General features: G+C 50.9%; 1 protein-coding gene across 5 annotated transcripts in view; it reads right to left on the bottom strand.

Moving 5' to 3' along the window:
* The window catches only part of SHANK2 (SH3 and multiple ankyrin repeat domains 2), a 662,741-nt gene that overhangs the window by 615,457 nt on the left and 24,466 nt on the right, over window positions 1-22,818 (bottom strand). For all 5 annotated transcript variants that reach the window (XM_037998869.2, XM_073008675.1, XM_073008685.1 and 2 more), the window contains exon 2: window positions 19,864-19,963. The gene's annotated coding sequence lies outside the window, so the exon portion shown is untranslated. The remainder of the gene's footprint in view (window positions 1-19,863; window positions 19,964-22,818) is intronic.

The raw sequence follows: 22,818 nt of genomic DNA, 5'->3' as shown, positions 1-22,818 counted from the left end.
CCCAGCCCATGGGTTCTGGGGCCGTCTCATCAGTGTCTTGCAGCAATTCCAAGAGGAGTATGTGTGAGAGACAGAGTGTGTGTGTGTGTGTGTGTGTGTGCGCGCGCGTTCACATGCATGCATGTATATGTGTGCACAAACACACCAGAGATACCTCATTTCCTGGACTCCCCTATAATCAGCAGAGCTGTTCCATATCCCAGGGCTTGACCTTGAGCTGGATGTCAAACATCTCATGATCCCATCCAGAGGAGGGGTTGAGGTTTCATAACATGAGTTAACAGGCTAGAAAGAGCCACAATTTCTGAGGTCAAAGGGCACTGGCATGACTGCTAGGAACAGAGTCCCCAACCCACGTGCCTCTGGTCACTGCCTGATCACCATCCAGAGCTCTCCAGCCTGCTCCAGCCCTGGGCACCCGCACGAGTCAGCCAGCGCTGCTGTGGAAAAGTGCACAGACCAGGCAGCTGAAACCACAGAAACACCGTATCCCATGCCCCTGGAGGCCAGGAGTCCTTGGTCCAGGCAGGGTCGGTTCCCTCTGCAGGCAGATTGTTCCAGGCCCCTCTCCTTCGCCTGGGCACTGCCATTTTCCCTGTGTCTTTATACAGCTGTCTTCTTCTAAGGACGTCAATCATGATGGATCAGGGCCCACCCTACTGGCCTCATTTAACTTGATTACCTCTTTGAAGACCCTCACTCCAAATAAGGTCACATTCTGAGTACTGGAGGTCAGAGCTTCAACCTGCGAACTTGCAGGGACATAGTTCAGCCCACAGCAGTGGCTCTGGCGGGAAGGGCTGGGCCAAGAGCAAGATCCTTCCCATTTTCCATGGAAATCAAGGCACAGAGAGACCCCCAAGCCTTATCAACACCAAACACATCACCACCCACTCCAGGATGGGGTGGACAGCGGGTATTCGGGTAACCCAGGAAAAGTTTTGTGTTCAAAGTGGCTACTGAGGCCACATCTGGGGATGCTGGTCTGTAAGTGGCTGCTCTGATGGGACCACAGTTACTCTCGGGGACAACTAAGTAGTGGGTGCCCGATGGAGATGGAGCTGATGTCATCAACAGACCCCAGCATCAGTGCTGGGCGTGAGGGCTGAGACCCAGGGACCTGGGAGTGGGAGCTGCAGGAAGTCAGGGCAGGCTGCTGCTGCCTCAGCCCTGCTCTCTCTGCGGCCTCAAATCTCAACACTTGGACACAGGAAGGGGAACCTCACACACTGGGGCCTGTTGTGGGGTCAGCGGAGGGGGAAGCGATAGCATTAGGAGATGTACCTAATGTAAATGACAAGTTAATGGGTGCAGCACACCAACATGGCACATGTATACATATATAACAAACCTGCACGTTGTGCACATGTACCCTAGAACATCAAGTATAACAATAAATAAATAAAAGAAATGACATAAAAAAAAATCTCAACACCACTCACACTTCTCTAAATCACCTCACTTTGTGTTAACTGAGAATTAAGCCATGAAGCAGGATGTTAACGGCTGGATCCAAAGAGCAGGTGCCGATGGGAGAGGGGCAGGTCCAGACAGACAGACACAGAGAACAGAGTATCAGTGACCACGGAAGCGGACGCTAAGTGACACACGGGTGTGAAGGGGCTGCTGGAACAGCCACGTGTCTTCAGAGCCAATCTGGAAGTAATTAAAACATCTAAAGACCGCAAAGAAACACAAAAGAGAACCAGACCATTAAAGGGAGCTCCAAACCTCCTGGCGAAGTATGCTCGCAGAGAATCATCCAGGCTTCCATAACTTGAGCAGGGGCTGATGGACAGCAGGACCCGGCCCTCTGCAAATCACAGAAGACCTGCTATGGCTGCAAAGAGCAAGGACCATGAGGAAGAACTAAATCCTGGGTCCCAGCGCTATACCCACCCCCATCAAAGGTCAACTCCAGCTACTTAGACAGAAGGTCCAGTCTGCTTCCTTCATGGGTCAATGGTTTACAATCCCAGGAAGGCTTAAACCTGAGGACAGACATGAAGAAAGAAACCAAAGCCACCTGACACGTATCGCATGTACAATCCAGAAATAGGACTCACATTTTACGTAGGGCACACCTGTTTATATTTAGTATTAAAAAGCGCCTAACCAATTAATCCTGTCATCACAGCCAAAACATGCAGGTGAATGATTGACGGAGACATGAAATTTTATACCGAAAGCATAATTTTAAGAAAAGTGAAAACATTTCTTAAATGTTTCAGAGAATGTAGGATTCCCCCTATTTTCAGTATATTGAGATTAATAAGGATTACTTACATACACAAAACAGAGTTTTTTGATAGAATTTCAGGAATTCAGGTTTGTAAATGAGACTATGGTGTAATCAGAGACCCACTCTTAAAGGATCATAAAATCAACTAGACATAAATAGAGAAATCCTTGTACAATTAAACTCACAAACTTTAAGAAAAACAAGTTTTTGAATGTATCACTCTAATAAGTTAAAAGTTTAATGCTAAAATCACACATAACAAAAATACTCTTCTGAGGGGGAAATCTTCCCTTGAGGAACAAGAAAGAACCTGCCTGCCATAGAGGAGAGTCAGCCATAAAAATAAATGTGATGGGCTGGGTGCAGCGGCTCATGCCTGAAATCCCAGCACTTTGGGAGGGTGAGGCAGGAGGATGTCTTGGCCTAGGAGTTCGAGACCAGCCTGGGCAACACAGTGAAACCCTGTCTCTACAAAAATATTTAAAAATTAGCCAAGCATGTTGGTGTGCGTCTGGGGTTGCAGCTACTCGGGAAGCTGAGGCGGGAGGATTCCTTGAGCCCAGGAGTTTGAGTCTGCGGCTGCAGTGAGCCAAGATCACGCCACTGCACTCCAACCTGGGCGATAGGGCAAGACCTTGTCTAAAGAATAAATTAATATGTATGTAAATAAATGGATGGTTCTTAAATTCTAGCTACATGCTTTAATCTGCCTAAGGCTCTCAGCCCGCCTCTGGTTTGTTTTTGTTTTTTCTTTTTCCCGAGACGGAGTCTTGCCCTGTTGCCCAGGCTGGAATGCAGTGGGCGTGATCTTGGCTCACTGCAACCACCACCTCCCGGGCTCAAGCAATTCTCCTGCCTCAGACTCCCAAGTAGCTGGGATTACAGGCGCCCACCACCACGTCCGGCTAATTTTTGTATTTTTGGTAGAGACGAGGTTTCACCATGTTGGCCAAGCTGGTCTTGAATTCCGGACCTCGTGATCCGCCCATCCCCACCTCCCAAAATGCTGGGATTACAGGTGCAAGCCACTCCAAGTGGCCCCGCCTCTGGTTCTTTCTGCTAAAAAGGGAGAGACTACCAAGGTCCTAGAAATGTCAAAGGCTCTCTGGCACGGCAAACCAGGGGTCTCCCCACACCCCCTCCCCTCAATGGCTCACAAAGACCCATCCCTGCCCAACACGGTGACTCACGCCTGTAATTCCAGCACTTTGGGAGGCCGAGGCAGGTGGATCACCCAAGGTCAGGAGTTTGAGACCAGCCTGGTCAACATGGTGAAACCCTGTCTCTACCAAAGATACAAAAGTTAGCTGGGCATGGTGGTGGGCGTCTATAATCCCAGCTACTCAGGAGGCCGAGGCACGAGAATCACTTGAACCCAGGAGGCAGAGGTTGCAGTGAGCCGAGATCATGCCACTGCACTTCAGCCTTGGTGACAGAGTGAGATTCTGTCTCAAAAAAAAAAAAAAAAAGATCCATCCTGGTCTCAGCATTTATTGGATGAATGCCCTCATGTGCCTAGCTCTCCCTAAGGGCTTGAGACCTCACATTGAACAAAATCAACAGAAATCCCTGCCCTGGGAGACCGTCTGTTGTACTGGGAGTCACAACAGAACTGCAGGTAGAAGAACTTAGTTCCGTGACTCAGTGTGACCCAACGTGTTTGTATCCACGAAACCACTGCTTCATTTCCTTCCCCACAGTGTCCGGCCTGAGCACATGGCTGGGCCTTCCCGGGTGGGGTGGAGGAAGGTGTGGGCAGGTTCCAAGACGCTACCATTCCAAGCACGTGATGCAGCCTGCACCAACCTCAGCACACAACCCTGCTCAGGCCCGTCTCAAAAACAGATTAATAAATAAGCAAGTGTATGTGATGGTTCTTAAGTTCTAGCTCAGTTCTTTCATCTAGGGTTAGGCCTCCCTGTTGCCAGGCAAGCTGAGGACGCAAACGCCCTGCCCCATGAGGCCATCTTCTTCTCCGTCTCTCCATCTGGGCAAACCCCACCAGCTCCATCAGATGGTGAATCCTGGGGAGATGGACCCCATCGGTCTCAGATTTTAGATTTTGTCTGCATCTTCTGAAGAGAACCTGGCAGGCGTTTTATTTTTTGGGGGGACGGAGTCTCGCTCTTTCGCCCAGGCTGGAGTGCAGTGCCGCAATGTCAGCTCACTGCAAGCTCCACCTCCCGGGTTCATGCCATTCTCCTGCCTCAGCCTCCCAAGTAGCTGGGACTACACTGGGAGGTGTTTTACAAATCACTGTGGATTAACCGAAAGGCCATTTCTGAGCCACATCGCCTACTCATGCTCAGCCCCAAGGAAAGGGCATTTAAAGCAAAGAGCCTTAATCACCAACCCCAGCCAGGGAAGGAGGAGTCGGGCACCCTGGCCACAAACTCCAACGTCAGAGAATTCCAAGTTCAAACACAGGGCAGTCACTGCTAAGGATGGTGAAAGAGCTGCAGCTGCCGAAGCTTCACTCTGTGTGCTGTTTCGGGTCAGCTCCACACCCAGCCTTTGAGGACAGCGGCTTGGGTTTGCATTTTTGCCTTGCTTTTAATTAATTTTTTTTTTTAGAGATGGGGTCTCACTATGTTGCCCAAGTTGGTCTCGAATTCCTGTGCTCAAGAGATCCTCTCACCTCCGCCTTCCAAAGTGCTGGGACTGCAGGCACGAGCCACTGCACCCAGCCATTTTTGCTTTTGTATGTTATGAATTTTGTGGCTGGTGCCAGGGCCTCCTGCCCAGCATCTGTCCCAACAGGACCATGACCCCAGTTGGGATCTCCCCCTGTGGGGAGTTTGGAGGGGCTGGCAGCTCTCAGGTTAAACAATCCTTGTTTTCCCAGCCAGAGACCGGATGAGGAAGGCTCGTGCCATGTGAGGAGAGGTCTCTAGAGGGGCCTCCAAGAGGGCTTTCTGCACCCTTGAGAGACAGCACCACAGGAAACAGGTCTTCTCTTCCCCAGGACCCTGTCAGGAACATTCCACTACCACACTGTGAGTCCACGAGCTGTGAGGGGCGAGACCACGGCTGACCCCGCAGACGCCGTCCCCGCCGATCCCCATCCATGGCTGACTCCACGCCACACTGGGGATGGGCCGAGACCAGACTCCCTTCCACGTCAGTCCCACCGGGGCCCCCTCCCGTCCAGCAGATGTCCTGGAGATTCAAAATCCAGAAGGCAGCAGTGAGCCTCTGAGGCAGATGCCTCGTGTCTGTGGGTGAGTGAGGTCGCGAGGTGGCAGGGTCTTTGAAGGCAGAGTTGGTTCTGGATCCTGCACTGGCAGCTGTGGCTGATGGAGGCCCAAGCATCCCGTGGCACCTTCCTTAGGCTGCAGCTTTGAGAGTTGCCTGTGATGCTCAGCCCAGCATCGACGGTCATGATCAGGCCCATTTCTCGAATTCCATTCCGTTCTGCTCAGTCACCTGCCACCATGCCACAATGGACACAGGGCAGAGGCGCATTCAGTGATGTGGCCTGGAGCCCACGAGTGAGGCACTCCAGGCCAGGGGGTGTGAGGGATTCCCCAAGAAGGTCCAGAAACCAGAGACGGTCTCAGGAGCTACGAGTCACTTCCCTTACTCACAGGAACTGTAGTCCAGCATTCTCAGCTCTGCCACTTGCTGTGTGACTTTGAGAAAATCACCAGACCTCTCTGAACCTTAGCCCCTCCACCTGGAAAATGGAAGCTTTACTTCCCACCTCACAGGGCAAATCCACAGAAGTCGGCCTCTGCAGATGTCAACAAGCCATATATTAAAATTGAAGACTCAGTCACAAACTGTGTCACCACCTGGAGGCAGCCGGGGTTTGCTCCAGGCAAATGCGCAGGCAGGAGCCATACCCGAATGAAATGTGACCTGCCATAGAGGCAATACCCACAGCTACAGGTGACCACTCAGTCGAAATGAAGGTTGCAGTCACGCCCCAGGAAGAAGCACTTCATGGACAGGAGCAAGACACAGCAGCAAAGTGCTTTGGCTCTCGAAGCCTTCGCTAAAACGTGCACACTCCCCAAGCAGCAGCCCACGCAAAGCAGCTGCAGCCTCGAAGGCAGCATGCAGGAAAGATGTGACAAGCTAGCCACCGCCCCTAGGACCTGGGCCCAGTGGATGTCCTTGAAGCAGCAGGGTTGCCAGGAACCGTGGAAGGAAAGCTGGCAGCACGGACACCTCTCCCTGCCATGGGGAATCCTAATCCCCTGCGCTGGAACGATGGAGAACAACCTTGGCCAGATGCGCAGATCCTGTAGCTGTGGGCTGCCAGGGACAGAGTCGGGGGTATTAAGAATTCAAGGGAACAGCAAAATGCCACGCGGGAATCCCCTCTGGCAAAGAGACAGATGCTTCATTTCCAAAGAGATTAATCTCTCAAAGGCAGACATGGTTTTGTCTTTTAGGGTGTGTTTCCTTAGCAATTTTTTAGACAGATAAAATTCACATAACATAGAATTTACCACTGTGAAGTATTTAATGGTTTTTAGCCATGTTGTGTGACCATCACCACTATCTAATGCCAGGACATTCTCAGCACCCCACATGGAAACCCCAAACCCATTAGCAGCCACCTCCCAGCCTCTGGCAACTGCTAGTCTATTTTCTGCCTCTATGGATTTGCCCATTCTGGACACTGCGGATAAATGGAGTCACATCACACGTGGCCCTCTACATCTGGCTCCTTTCACCACATGTCATGTCCTCAAGGTGTATCCATGCAATAGTCCTCATCCATAATCCATTCCTTTTCAGGCCGAGTCTCATCCCATCACGTGGGTACACCACCCAGTTTATTTATTACTCAGCTGACGGACATCTGACTGATTCCAGTTGGGGGCTATTGTAAATAATGCTGCCAGGACCATGTATGTAAATGTTTTCACGCCTACCTATGATTTCATCTCTCCTGGGGACACACTCAGGAGTGGAACTGCTGGCTCATGTGCTAACTCTACATTTGACTTCACTGTACATTTGACGTAACTCTACATTTAACGTAACTCTACATCTGACTTCAGTCTACATCTGACTTCAGTCTATATCTGACTTCACTCTACATTTGACTTCAGTCTACATTTGACTTCAGTCTACATTTGACTTCAGCCTACATTTGACTTAACTCTACATTTGACTTAACTCTACATCTAATGTATCTCTATGTTTTACTTCACTCTACATTTAACTTTTTTAGGACTTGCCAGACCGTTTTCCTCAGTGGCAGCCACATGTTAACCAACACCATGGGTATGACTCAGACAGTAATTCCCTTCCCACTGCTGTCATTTTGTCTTCAAGCCTTTAACTGCATGCTCAGTCAGGAGCTTCACACCGTGGTCAGATGTATTTGTCCTCAGTCACCAGACCAGAGAGAGGTATCAAGTCTCAATACACACACACACACACACACACTCTTACACACTTCAGATCTTATTTTAGTGACCGTCATATGGGGAAAACCCTACTTGTAAATAAAGGTGTGTGCTCAAAGCTTTGTTCAGTGGTGCATTCAACCAATACTGGGCACCTGCAGTGGCAGGGCCCGCCACGGGCCCCGAGGATGCATCAGTGAACAACATAAAGCCTCCCCCATCGACCTCCCCAGAGCCATCAAAGAGACAGATACGATAGTGACAGTTTAAGATAATTAGCAGTGCCCAAAAGTTCCTCCCAAGATGGAAAATTAATCTTCCAATCAGGCCATGCAGAGCCCCTGCCGATGACACACATTCATCTCCCTCAACCGTTCCTTCTCCACAGCAACCACGTGCCCTCCCCTGTATTCCAACTTGACAAAGCCGTGGAAATCTGAGGCACTGCAAAGAGAGAGGCCTCGGCTACGAGAAGCACCTCTGCTCTCACGGACACATGAGATCCTGGATACACGAGATGCATCATGATCCCAGGGACAAGCACGTCTTTCCACGCCTTGGGGGAGCTGTGCCGCCTGTCGCTGCCCGCCCGGAGACTGCACCGAGCTGGCGTGTGCCACAAAGGATGATCACCACGCTGTGTCCACTGCACTCCAATGCCACGATGGTCAGAGCTGCTGCTGCTGCTACTCACTTGGCCACAGACGGCCGTCACTGATGGTGATCACTTGCACAGCAGGGGCTCATGAGTGAGGGTCCCTATGAGCCGGTTGTCTTTCAAGCCCAGACACCAATGACCTCGGCTTTAAGATAAATCCAGTGACTGTTCCCATTTTACAGAAAAGAAAAGCAAGACTGAGAAGTATAGGTCACAGGTTCACAGCCACAGAGTGGGTACAAAGCAGAGACTCGTCCACGCCCAGCACGCAGATTCTGAGGGTAGTGGGGCTGGCTTTGAAATCTAGAAGGAGCACGTCGTCTCCCGCCGGGGGGCAGGGGCTGAATCTGTGGGAAGGAGGCAGGGACGAGGCACCTACTCCAGTTCCTCCAGTCGCCCTGACCCGAGGAACAAACCTGCCTCCTGGAACCTGCCCAGTGGCTTCTGTCAACGCCAAATTTCAGGGGCACAGCCAGGAGCCCTCCAAATGGATTAGAGTTCCCTGTTCTACAGGATGCTGACCAATTATTGTTATTTGTCCAAGTACTGGTTTATCTGATTCTTCACAGCTGTGTGGAGGAGTAGTGTGCCCATATGGCTCACGGGTACACAGTAGGTGCTTAATCACTGTGTGCCAAGTGAATGAATGGCTGCTTGACGATGAGGGTGCAAGTTGCACAAACAACTCCCTGCCTTTAAGGCATCTGCATGGGCCTGGTGGACACATCCTTCTGCCTGCTGGCAGCCCGGATCAGGACCTCACCCCAGAGGTCACTGGTTCCCCAGCCCCACCCCCTCCTCATTCCTCCCCTCGGGGCCCAGACAGGTCACGGAACCACATCTCAGAATGTGCACAGAAGCACAGTGGACACACAACCAGCCACTCACTGCAGCTCAGGTCCTTGTACCTTAAGAACAGCCTACCTGGTGGGTGGGCAGGTGACTGAACCCATTTCAGAGGTCCACAGACTGAGGTCAGAGAGGTGAGGGTAGCCCCAGTCCCTCGGCCAGACAAGGCAGAGCTAGGACCCGGGTCTTCCAACTCCATGCTCAGCATCATACCCACATCTCAGGCTACCCCTCCTCAGGAGCTGGCTGCCAGGTGGCTCTGCCCAGGTGTCAGAAGGGGTCGATGTTGGCCAGAATGACCCACCGGGAAGGCAGCCAGCACACAGTCGCCAAAAGTGACCTTTGGGAAGTCTCTGAGTCACAGGCCAGCCAGAGCACACCATGCACAATCCTCTTGTCCATGTGGGATTCCTGACCAAGTCCCACCCAAAGGGCACAGGAAGGCTGTCTCCATCCACCTGGCCGGCTCCACTGCCCGCTGTGCCAAAGTCACCTGCCCTGGTTAAGTCAATGGGCACGCAAGGGGCAACAATGAGCATGGCACTGACCCAGGGCCAAAGCCGTGGGAAACTGCCTCGGAAGAAACAGAGCCAGATGCCACCAGGATAGTTGGCACTGGGGCTGGGTGACTTTGACCCCTTTTCTCTGTTTTCCAAATTTTCTGTGGGGCAGCAAAATAAGAAGTAAACTGAGATCTAGAAAACACTGTGTGCCCACAGGACTGCACACACAGGCATGCTCACGGAGCAGGTGGCCCTGTGGGGTTCCAGTGATCTCAGGTACCACCTGCAAGGGTGGGGTCAGCTTTTAGAATCAAGGGTCACACCAACGTAATGACCCCCTGTGAGGAGGAGGTGCAGGGTCTAGGGAGATGTGCCCCAACTGTCTGCTGGAGATGGTGAGGAGGCAGCGAACCTTTGCAAAGACCTCAGTGGTCAGCATTTGCCAACAAGTCAATCTCCCACATGCCTAAGAGGTACGCACTATGATACCCCCTATTTCAACAACAAGAAAACAAAGAGATATAAAAAGTATCTAAATCAGAGAGCTAATAAATGGTCAAACCAAGATTTGATCCCGTGCAGCTTGGACCAGATGCCCGACATTTAAATACTAAAGTGCAATAAAGGGTTAACTCAGCAGGCCTGGGTTGTCCAAACCCCACACATTCCAAAGAAAGACGGGGTCCCCAGCAGAATTGCTTGAACCGGAGAGGCGGAGGTTGCAGTGAGCCGAGATCGTGCCACTGCACTCCAGGCAACAGACCAAGACTCTACCTCAAAAGGAAAAAAAGAAAGAAAGACGGGGTCTTTACCCAGCTCATGGGAGATCCCCTCTGAGCCCTGGGAATATCCTGTGTGGTAAGAGTGCCCAAGTTCACCTGGGGTCTTGAGCGGCATCACATGGCCTGTGCTGACCACATGCATTACAGTGGGGACCCCAGGCCACATGGTAGCAGCATGATCTCTGGGGGGTCTGGGGACTAAAGCCAGTCATACCTATGTGAAAAACCCCCAGGAAAAGCCTGGCTCTGAGGCTCTGGAGCATAGTGCAGAGGGCTGGACTCCTTGTGTGCTGTCAACATCTTCGCTGGGAACCGTCCACATGCCGTCCCGGGAGAAGACAGGGGAAGCGGGCGCCTGGTCTCTCCTGGACTCTGCCCCACCTGCCTTTTGCCTTTGCTGATTCCACCCTTCACTGTGATGAACCCTGCCTGTCACCAAAACAGCCTCACTAAGGACTCTGTGAGTCCTTCTCGCCAATCAGTGAACCTGGTAGTGGGGGCGACCTTGGGGAGCCCCGAACACAGCTGTTCTGTTCTGAGGAGAACTGAAGGCCAGGGGTGGGGAAACCGAGGTCTGGCTGGATTTACAAGAACATAAGTTACTTTTATAAAAGTCAAAGATGTAAATCCCAAAAAAAAAAACCCATAAACTCCACTGGAATGATCTGGAAGGGGTGTGTTCATATGGTAACCACGGCACCAGGCCCCCCGGCTCAGGGCGTGGGCAGAGGGCCCCTGCTGGGCTGATGGTGTGGCTTGGCAGGAGCGACCCGTGGGCAGGTAACAGGACTCGGCACACCTCCCATCTGCGCTGCCTCTGTAAAGTGAGCCTGTGCCAGGAAGGGACCCCATGGACAAGTTCTCAGGTGACAGGCTCCGACTCCGACGGGAAGAGGTACCACAGGGTGCTGCTAGCTCACCTCCTCCCCCAGGGTGAAGACCGCAGCAACAGACTCCTGAGGCAGGTGCACTTCACCCCGAGACCCTGACGCCTGTTCCCTGCCAGCCACACCCTTGCACTTTAGGGGAAAATAGGGCTTCTGAGAACAGGGTCCCACTGAGGTTTCAGTTGGGGCCACTGTCACCTTCCAAGACGGCCCCAGTCTAAGCCTGACCAGAGACACAGAAAATAAGACCAAGAATGCACTTCCCGCTACTACAAACTCATTCTCTTTCTCAGGACTGCTAAGTGATGAGGGCCACCCTGGAGCCACACAGAACAAGTCCTGGGAAGGAGGCAGGAGGCAGGGGCTCGGAGCACTCCACCTCCCCAACAGCCCATCCACAGGATGCTGACCAGAGCCGGGCAGGGAAGGGACACCTCAGTAAACAGTTGATAATTTGTAATATAATAAAAATGTCAAGGCTGGGTATAGTGGCTCATGTCTGCAACCCCAGCACTTTGCAAGGCCGAGGCAGGAGGGTCACTTGAGGGCAGGCGTTCGAGACCACCTGGGCAACATAGCAAGACGCAGCAACTACAAAAACTAAAAGTAAAAAAACTAGATGGGCATGGTGGCACGCACCTGTAGTCCCAGCCACTCAGAAGGCTGAGGTGGGAGGATCACTTGAGGCCAGGAGTTTGAAACCACCCTGGGCAACATAGCAAGACCCTGGTCTCTACAAAAATTAAAAGTGAAAAAAAAAGATTAGCCGGGCATGGTGGTGCATGCCTGTAGTCCCAGCTCCTCAGGAAGTTGAGGAGTGAGGATCGCTCGAGCCCAGGATGTTGAGGGTGCGGTAAGCTATGACTGAACCACTTTACTCTAGTCTGGGTGACAGAGTGAGGCCCTGCCTCAAGAAAGAAAAAAAAGAAAGAAAAGAAAAGAAAGAATCATGGAAGGAAAGGAAAAAAGAAAAAAACAGGAACATTTGGATTCAACCAACACTATAAATTCTTTTTTTTTTTTTTTTGGAGACCAAGTCTTACTCTGTCAACTAGGCTGGGGCGCAATGGCGGGATCTCAGCTCACCACAACCTCTGCCTCCTGGGTTCAAGTGATTCTCCTGCCTCAGCCTCCCGAGTAGCTGGGATCATAGGCTTCTACCACCATTCCAAGCTAATTTTTGTATTTTTAGTAGAGATGAGGTTTCACGATGTTGGCCAGGCTGGTCTTGAACTCCCAACGTCAGGTGGTCCACCCACCTTGGCCTCCCAAAATGCTGGGATTACAGGTGTGAGCCACCACGCCCGGCCCATTTTAAATTTTATTTCCAGCAGTCTCAGACCAAGCCTCCTACATTAGGTTTGTTTGCTTGTTTTGGTGAACTACATTCTCTCTGATTTTTCCCTTCTTCTTTCCAAGAAAAGGGGAAATTAGCAAGTTTCTAACCTATTTTCAGTGCTTTGCTGAGATGCAGGTAAAGTTTAACCAAGAAGCAAAAACAAATCGACAGAGCAGGGCAGCACGGACGCCAGGGCCAGCTAACCTGTGTGACCCCGTGTCTCCCTCGGCCAGGTCTTCCGGTCCTCATTTCCAGAATCTGAACAGCTCTAACTAGTCCTCAGCATGACACCGTCGCTGGAGGCTGACCCTGCACCAGGCATCTCTGGAAGGTGGCACACTCGGGGTCACTCTCGCCTCTCCAGGCTGGACAGTGAAATGCCGAGAAAGGAATTCCTCTGCGTTCCTGCCTGCTTCCGAGGCAGGCTTACCTTTCAATGAATTCCACTGGAAAAAAAAAAGAAAGATTGGCATCCAAGTGGTACACTGGGTTTGGCAGTCTGAGGGCTCCTAAGAAAAGCTTTTAAGGGCCTTAAGACACCTGAAACGCACACATGAAGAAATCTACAGCTGCCCTGAACATCCAACTGTTCCAGCATCCCTGTATTTAAACCCGGCGGGGGGCAGGGGGGCGCGGCACAGAAAGCCATGCAGTGGTGTTCCTAGGGGCCCCACTGTGTACTCGGTGTGGCAGGAGGGTACCCTGGAGGGGCATGAGCTTGAAGTGGGCATCGCTGGTTGAGTGGGATGTGCCAGGGCAGGGAGAAGCTGTCCTGGGAAGGAGGGCAGCCCCAGCAGAAGTATCAGGGGAGATGGGGAAGTGCGCGGGAGAAGGGACACGCACAGAGCCCAGCATGTGCAGAGGGCTCCAAGAATGGACTGGGTGAGGCTATAGAACAAGGGCAGAAAGAATTCCAACCCCATAAACCCTAGCCCGATGCTGCTTTCCAAATCTCGGATAGCTCCAGGGGATGTTACGTTGCCAGGACAGGGCTGTGCACCCAAGTGTCCCTCCCTACCCTCCCTTCCTGAGTCCTAGGCAGGTGCCGTGGACATTACAGGTGGGTATAAAACAGCCCTGCCTCAAGGGAGCTCCCAGGATAGAGTGGCTGGCATAGCAAAGAGGGTCAATGGGCAGTCTCTGGGATACGAAATACTGGCTTGGAATCCTGATTCTAATTCCCTTAGGTGTGATCCTTGGTGAGTTACTGAAGCTCCAGCCTCAGTTTCCTTATCTGGCAAAGGCAGGTTGGAGGCTTAAGATAGTCTAGGAAGACCAGACTATTCATTGAGAAAGAAGTGCTCAATAAACTGCATCTAAGGCGCACACACACCCTCTGACTTAGAGCAGAGGTTACTAAACTCTGGGAGATCACAGGCCAGGAAATGGAAGAAAAAGAAATTTCATGATCCTGTTGGGATGCCCGACGTTATATGTCTCCAGGAAAAGGTGTCTGCAGAAGTGAGATGCACCGTCAGCCACTGTTCCTCACCAGCGAGGACGCTCAGCCCCACTGTCAGGGGAAAGGTCAGAGCAGAATAAAGCCCAGTCCTCTGACTCAAAGCCACTGTGCTTCCAAAGCAGAATGCCCTCTCAGGCCCTGGCTCTCCTCATCTCACCACAGACGGAAGGAGCTGGTCGGCAACCAGTCAGGCTGAATCAGGAAGCAGGAGGCTCCGCCAGCCCCATGTCCAGGCCAGGACAAATGTCGCTATGGGTAAGGACTTGAGGAAAAGCACAGGGCCTTGCAAGGACTGTCATGATTGTTCTCATCAAGAAATCCGCTTTGCAATTTGTAGTGAGCCACTCCCGAGGCAGGCCAACCAGACACACCCCGCCATGCCCTGCCTCAAGAAAACCCATGTGCAGCGATGACACAGGAGGGACCTTCGGGAGCTTCGGTTCGCAGGAGCCCAGCCAAGTATGGTGTGGAGGGCGTCAGGCTTCCCTGTCCAGGGACACACCTGGGTGCTCACCCTTGCATAGGTTGTGCCTCCTCTCAGAATCGGGAACAGCCGTGGCGCCCTCCCACCAGCACACACGTGGTCATACACAGACCCAGCTCCTCAATCTTGACTCAGTGAACTTCTGAGAGAGCTACAAAGCCAGGCAGCAGCCGTCCCTTGTGGCACAACATACAGCAGACAGGAACACTGCGTTGGTGTCAATGTGTGGGTGCTCCTGCAGGAGACCCTCCATGCTGTGTGTGTCCCTGGACTACCAAACAGTGCATCTGCTCTGGAGGTGAGGGTCTTCCTCCGGTCCCCTCAACAGAGCACCTGCCGTGAGCTGCCTAGAGAGAGATACTGGGGGGTCTCTGCCAGACTGAATTCCAGGGGCCTGCCTGGCGCCCGGTGGGAGCTCTCTGGGAGTGGCAATAAACTGCCGAGGATTCGACGCAGGACGTGGGTGTGTGCTGAGATGTCCATTCTTCACAAGACTCAACAGACGTTCAAACAAGTCCGTGACCCCAGAATGTGAAGAACAGCAGCTTTCCATCATCTGCAAGGGAACTTCCAAAGGCAGCCTCAGTTCCAGGAGGTCTCCAGGGGCTGCAAAACCATCCACAGTACTTAGTGGTGCATATTTGGTCTCAGCACCTGGTCTCAGCCCTTGCCACCTTGTCCTCTTCGTTGGAAATCCACAGGCTTGCTTATTTTATTTATTTATTTATTTATTTATTTATTTATTTATTTTATTTTATTTTATTTATTGAGACAGAGTCTCACTCTGTCGCCCAGGCTGGAGTGCAGTGGCGCAATCTCAGTTCACTGTGAGCTCCGCCTCCCAGGTTCACGCCATTCTCCTGCCTCAGCCTCCCAAGCAGCTGGGACTACAGGTGCCCGCCACCACGCCCAGCTAATGCTTTTGTATTTTTAGTAGAGACAGGCTTTCACCGTGTTAGCCAGGATGGTCTCCATCTCTTGACCTCGTGATCCGCCTGCCTTGGCCTCCCACAGTGCTGGGATTACAGGTATGAGCCACAGCGCCTGGCTCAGGTATATATTTATATTCATGTAACGTGCTTTTGTTTCTGTTCACACTCGTCTCACTTCTTCCCTACCGGCAGACTGTTCTGCAAGTGTCAGGAAATCCACTGCAGCTGGAGACCAGCTCATTCCATCCACCCACTTCCCTCTACTTGGCCTGGGGCTCAGTGAATGCCAAGAGACTCAGGCTTCTGCTGAAGGAACTGGGGACACAGTATGATCCGTCCTAAAAAAAAAAAAAAAACAAAACAAAAAAAACAAAAAAAACAAAAAAAAACACACTCCACTCCTGGGCAACACTCTCCCTGCTCCAAGAATGAGCCCAGCAGCCCCAGGGCTGAAGAGAAAAACGTCTTGGGGGGCAATGAAGACAGCGTGATGCGGTGCCAGCACTTCCCTCATCCTCACGGACTTGGGGAAACACGACAGTGTCCGAGACAGACGCAGGAGGAAAGGGCAGTGGGGCATATTCCAGCTCGGTCCATCTGTACTGCTGACAGGATCCTGCCATTTGACTCCTCGGGGTCCTGCTTCAGGGGGTTCCCCAAGGTTGCTGCAGCCCTAATTGTTCCCCTTACCAAGCTCACAATAACAGCTCCCTGAGACACCCACAGGCGTGGTGGCAGGTGCCTATAATCCCAGCTACTTGGGAGGCTGAGGCAGGAGAAATGCTTGAGACCAGGAAGCAGAGGCTGCAGTGAGCCGAGATCGCTCCACTACACTCCAGCCTGGGCAACAGAGCGAGACTCTGTCTCAGAAAAAGAAAAAAAAAAAAATGAAGATGGTAACTTCTGTATTATGTGTATCTTGCTAAGACTTTTAAAATAAAAACAAAATTTCATTTATAAAAATAAGCAATGAGCAGGATTGGACCCTTGCACCACAGTCTGCCAGTTTCTGGTTGGGCACAAGGCAGTGGGTGCCCAGCAGGAGACAGTGGCCAGAGCACAGTTGCAGAGGACAGGGTCCTCGCCCCAATCCTGCCCTGGCAAATGCCGCTTGATACCCTGTTTCCCCACCCAGGAGGGTCCCCTGGAGCATATCCTCTCGGGTCACGTCATTAATCATTAGGGGTCCGATTACACCAACAAGTGGAAAATATAATTTGAGACAATAGCAAAGAACACCTCAGGAAAAGCCAAATCTTCAAATTCATCTAATCTAGCCTCTTCAACAGTCAATGAGAATTGCAACATTGTCAGTTAATTCTGTTACTGCTAAGTGGAACCCTTCTGCCACTAATTACATGATATCCTGGCTGCTCACTCAATTACCCCTCCAGGGTAATTTTCCGTTTTTTTTCTGAGCAGCAAGGGGAGGTGATCAGTAGACAACGCTAGAAACCCAGGATGTACGCAGGCGCTTAGGCGCTGGGAGTCTCCACTGTAAAATGACACTGCAGCCATGGCATGGGGGCGTGAGGTGGCCACACAACAATGTTCGTGATGAATGTGGGTCTGAGGACATCAGGAGAGCCATTGAGGAGCAGGGTCCCTTGGTGGCTCCTGTTAGGGTGGAACTGGGACACCTGAGGAAGCAGGAGAAGCTGCTGGAGAGAGAAGCGCCCAGGTGAGCATGGCCGGGTCAGTGATTCTGCCTCACCCTTCCCTGCACCAGGACCAGGACCACCTGGGCCTCCCAGAGCACTGACATCCCCAAAAGGAAAACCCCACCTACCCCACCCCACCCCACCATCCTGCCTCCAGCCGAGGGGACTGATCTTCCCAGAAAGCAGCACGGCTCACCTGTCCCAAGGTCACCAACTGTGTGAGCTGAAAGTACCCTGGCCAGAAAAACAGAAATAAAACAAATTCACTCCTGGCCTTCATGAGTTGCCCAGGCCAACTTTTCATTCTCTCCTTCCCTTTAATCACAGTCGCCAGGGTTGCAGGGCTGCTGCTCCGGAAGCAAGCGCTCCCCAACACTTGACAGCCAACGGCAGCTCCTGAGAGACAGGCTCCCAGTGAGAAGCAAAAGCTCAACCCAACCACCCAAGTGTTCCTTTCTCACGAAGCTCCTGGAGGAGCTAAGAAGGGAGTTGCAGGGAGACAGGTCCCAGCTGAGAACCGAGGCCCAGCTGGTCGGACGCAGGCACCTTCTAAAGGCAGAAGTGCATGCACACTATGGGTTTTAGCTCTGCCCCAGCCCCAGGAGAGAGAATGAATAAATGGCAAGTCCCAAGTCCAAGCTCCGAGGAAGCCAAAGGCAGCTGACTGCTGACAGCATCTTAGTGGCTCAACCCTGGGCCTGCAGGGACACATGCTCCTTCCCAGGTGGACAGGCACTAATGTCCTTCCCTCTCTGCTCCTGCCCTAGGATAAAGGGGTGGACCGCCTTCTCCAGCAGGGTCACACGTTCTCATATGCATCCTTGTGATGGCTTTCGAGCAGGAACCGTGTACTGGGCCAGTGCTTCTGCACAAGGGACAAGTATGCAGCATCGGCCAGAGACAAGGGGGACTGTGGAGGATGCAGACCCAGCACTCGGCCAAGACAGCCAGGGAAGTCAGAAGCACCCTCCACGGAGCGGTGTCGCCATCCCTCCACCCGGGAGGACACTTGTCCACATCTGGGAGCGGAATGACAGCAGAGGCTGAGAGGGAACTCAGAGACTTGGAGGGACACGCGGGTGCAGAGAAGGGCCTGAACACGGGGAGGGAGAGAGTCTGACTGGATTTCAGATGGGATTGGTGAGCTGTGGAGCTGGAGAAACGAAAACCAGGCAGGTGAGGCCGCCCAACTGCGATGGTGACCAGGACCAGGGTAGTCCTGCATGGGGCTGTGACTCCGACATTCCGCTCCTGCCTGCCGTGTTTAGGACCCCAGCATGTGCATTCTCGTGGGGTGGTGGAGGGTGAAGCAGAGATACACAATCGGCACCTAAACAGCCTTCCACGTGCACGGCTTCTGTTTCACTGCACTCAACCAACCACGCACACATTGGAAATACTTTTTAGTTGCATCTGTACCGAACACGTACAGACTTTTTTCTCGTCATTGTTCCCTAAACAACACAGTATAACAACCATTTACATATCATTTACATCATTTAGGTATCATACATGATCTGGAGATGTTTTCAAGTATATGAGAGAAAGTGCTTCGGTTATATGCAAATACTGCACCATATGAAATCAGGGACTTGAGCATCCATGGACTTTGGTATTCACGGGAGGTCCGGGAACCAATCCCCTTTGGGTGCTGAGAGATGACTGTATGGCACTTCCAGGGTATTAAGATCTCATGGTGTACACAATCAGGAAAGCATATCTGACACAGCTTCTTGGGCAGGCCCATGCATCTCGCACCCATACCCCTTCCCTGCACGTGGGTACCACCAGGCACGCCCCCCCCCCATCCACATGAAAATGACGGAGAGGAGCTGGAAGCGCCTGCACCACTCATCTGTCTGCAGCCACACCAGTTGGGTCTGGCATGGGCACACTGGTGAGGACAGCTCAGAAGGACTGAGAAATTGCCCATGGGGCTCTGGACCATACAGATTTGTCTTTATGGCCCCTGGTATACAAGGCCATGCCAGGAGGCAGGGTCCTGTACCAGCAGGAGCCCAGTGTGCGGTCAGCCAAGCTGGATTCAGCCACTCAATACCCACGTGACCATGACCAAGTATCTAACTGCTGAGAGCCTGTGTCCTCACTGAAAATGGTGGTAATGCCACTTTCTGCATGGAGTTGGTGGTAGTCAGGGTCAACGTTGATAAGATATTCAGCAGACGGGGCCTTTAAGCACATTACAGGTGAAGTGATACCAGCAAGGCACAGAGGAGGCACTCAAGAAAAGGGCCACTGAGCACCAGCCCACACTCTGGCCTCTGCAGAGCACACAGGCCTGGGCTTCAGTGCACCCTTCCCTGCATGTGGGCACCACCAGGCACACCCCCGTTCATGTGAAAACGATGGAGAGGAGCTGGAAGTGCCTGCACCACTCATCTGTCTGCAGCCACCTTGACTGGGTCTGGCATGGGCACACTGGTGAGGACAGCTCAGAGCACAGTTCAGAAGCCAGAGGCATAGTCCCTTTCACACCCCACAAGGTCACACAAGAGGCCCACCAAGGACAATGCCATCCATCTTCTTCCCACCCAAACACAAGCACAAGGCACACAGGGCCTGACAACAAGAAACTGAAAGTCCCCTGGCCACAGTGCAAAGGCGGGGAGGTGGACCAAACCAGACAGTGGCCACTGGCTTGCAGGTAACAAGCAGAGGGGAAAATGTTATAACTCACCAGAGGTGTTGGCAGACTGAGCCCCACAGATGGCCTCTTAGAGCAGGAACTGTCTGTGTTCTAGGGGGCCAAAGCAGGGTGCCTGGAGAGATTTCCAGACCTGTGGAGAGACAAAGAGACCAGGGCATGGTCAGACAGAGACTGTGGAGAGGCACGTGTTAAAACCTCATGTAGGTTCTGGTATTTCTGAGCTAAAAACCAGGGATCGAACTTCTGCTTCCGGGCAGATGGAGTAGACACATTTTTCCCTATTCCTCACACAAAGCACAACTAATACTCAGGATGGTGTATATAAAACAAACATAACGCTCCTCAAGGTGGAGAGAAGGCAGACCAGCCAGGGACATGGTGTGAGCTCTCTGGGTTTTCTTCTTGCCTCATACCTCCCAGACATGGTACTGAATAAGCCAGTGACCCAGAAAAGTCAACAGGAGCAGGAACAATACCACAACAAGAGCGTGTTCTCTTTAGTCGAAAGACTGGGAAAGTGGCAGCTAACGGGGCAATACATTTAGACAACAGGTCTACTCCAGCCAGACACTGCAGAAAAATCTGTGACCTCAGCCCCACCCACAGCAGCAAAGGCTGAGTAGGGAGTCTAGATTTCTACCCTGTGTGGCTATAATGAGGCACCAAATCCCTGCCAGGGTGGCATCGAATAGACCAAAGGAAGGAGCTGGCACATTCATCCCCACCAGGCAGTAACAAATCCTCCTTTCACTCTGGCATTAGTACAGGCAGCATGGCGAGCCTGGATTTCTATAGCACCTGTCAGTCATGAGGTGACGCCCCTTTCCACCTTCCCTTGTGGAAGTGGCGTCAGGAAAAGTTCACTTACCAAAAAAGGTTTAAGACTCAAAGTCTCATAACATAATACAAAAGTGTCCAAGTTTCAGTAGAAAATCACCCATCAAACCAAGGTTCAGGAAGATTTCAAACTGAAAAAATAAAATCAATTGATGCCAACACAGAGGTGACAGAGATGTCAGAATGGTCTGGCAAAGAGTTGAAAGCAACCATGATAAATGCTTCCACGAACAATTATGAACATGCTAGAAACAGAAGAAATAACAGAAAGCCTCACCAAAGAAGCAGAACATCTCACCAAAGATATAAAAAAGAATCAAGTGAAAATGATAGAACTGGCCAGGTGCGGTGACTCATGCCTGTAATCCCAGCACTTTGGGAGGCCGTGGTGTATGGATCACTCGAGGTCAGAAGTTCGAGACCAGCCTGGCCAACATGCCTAAACCCCATCTCTACTAAAAATACAAAAATTAGCTGGGTGTGGTGGTGGGCACCTGTAATCCCAGCTACTCAGGAGGCTGAGGCAGGAGAATCACCTGGACCCAGGAGGCAGAGGTTGCAGTGAGCCAAGATCATGCTACTGTACTCCAGACCATGGGCAACAAGAGTCAAAATCCATCTTACATTAAAAAAAAAAAAAAAAAGAAAGGAAAATGATAGAACTAAAGAATACAATAACTGAAATAAAAGACTCAGTGGATGGACTCAACAGCAGAATGGAGGGGACAGAGAAAATAATCAGTGAACTGGGAGACAGAACAATAGACATTACCCCCAACTGAACAATAGAGTGAAACAGACTGAAAATAAATAAACAGAGTCTCAGGGAGTTACGGGGCAATAATAAAATACCTAACTTTAAATGCTTGAAATGTCAGAAGGAGAGATAAGAGAGGGAGGGTCTGAAAAAAGTACTAAAAATATCCCAAATTTGGTGAGAGATATAAACCTACAGATTCCAGAGGCTGAATGAATCCCAAATAGGATAAACCCAAGAAAATTCACACCAATATACATGAGAATTAAATTTCTGAAAACTAATAATGAAGAAAAAATACTGAAAACAGGCAGAGAAAAGCAATACTTACATTTCTTATCAGAAACTGTGGAGACCAAAAGAAAGTGGCACAATAATTTTCAAGTGATGAAAGAAAAGAACTCTCAATTCATAATTCTATACCGATAAAAATATACTGTAAGAATGAAGGGAAAATTAAGATAGTCTCAGATGAAAGGAAACTAAGGAAATTTGCCACTGGCAGACCTATTCTAAAAGAATAGCTAAAAAGAAACCTTTCTAAATAAAATAATAATAATAAAAGATGGAGTTTTGGAACATTAGGAAGGAAAAAGGAGTATGGTAAGCAAAAGTTTGGTAAATATAATAGACTTTTCTTCTCGAGTTTTATAGATTATATTTGATGATTGAAACAAAAATTACAACACAATCTGATATGGTTCTAAATGTACAGAGCAAATCTTTAACATTTATAAATGGAGAAGGGTAAAGAGACATAAAAGAAGATTGTATATTTTACTCAAACTGGTATCACAATAGATGATAAAGTACACGTGATATAATACCCAGAGCAACCACTTAGAAAGCTATGCGTGGCCAGGCACGGTGGCTCAAGCCTGTAATCCCAGCACTTTGGGAGGCCGAGACGGGCGGATCACGAGGTCAGGAGATCGAGATCATCCTGGCTAACATGGTAAAACCCCGTCTCTACTAAAAAATACAAAAAAAATCTGGCCGGGCGAGGTGGCAGGCGCCTGTAGTCCCAGCTACTCGGGAGGCTGAGGCAGGAGAATGCCATGAACCCAGGAGGTGGAGCTTGCAGTGAGCTGAGATCTGGCCACTGCACTCCAGCCTGGGTGACAGAGCTAGACTCCGTCTCAAAAAAAAAAAAAAAAAAAAAAAAAAAAAAGGAAAGCTATGCAAAGAGATATACACATAAACAAAATGGAACCCTAAAAAATGTTCAAAAATGTTCAAATAACCCACAAGGAGGCAGGAAAAAATAGAAAAACGAAAACCTGAAATAACAAATGTAAGGCCTAATGTATCAATAATTGCATTAAATGTAAATGGTCAAAATATACCAGTTAAAAGACAGAGATTGGCAGAGTAGATTTTACAAGCTACAA

This window comes from Chlorocebus sabaeus, chromosome 1 (assembly GCF_047675955.1).
Source record: "Chlorocebus sabaeus isolate Y175 chromosome 1, mChlSab1.0.hap1, whole genome shotgun sequence".
NCBI lineage: Eukaryota > Metazoa > Chordata > Mammalia > Primates > Cercopithecidae > Chlorocebus > Chlorocebus sabaeus.
The sequence above is the reverse complement of the archived record's forward strand: the minus strand, read 5'-3'. Positions and strand labels throughout refer to the sequence as shown.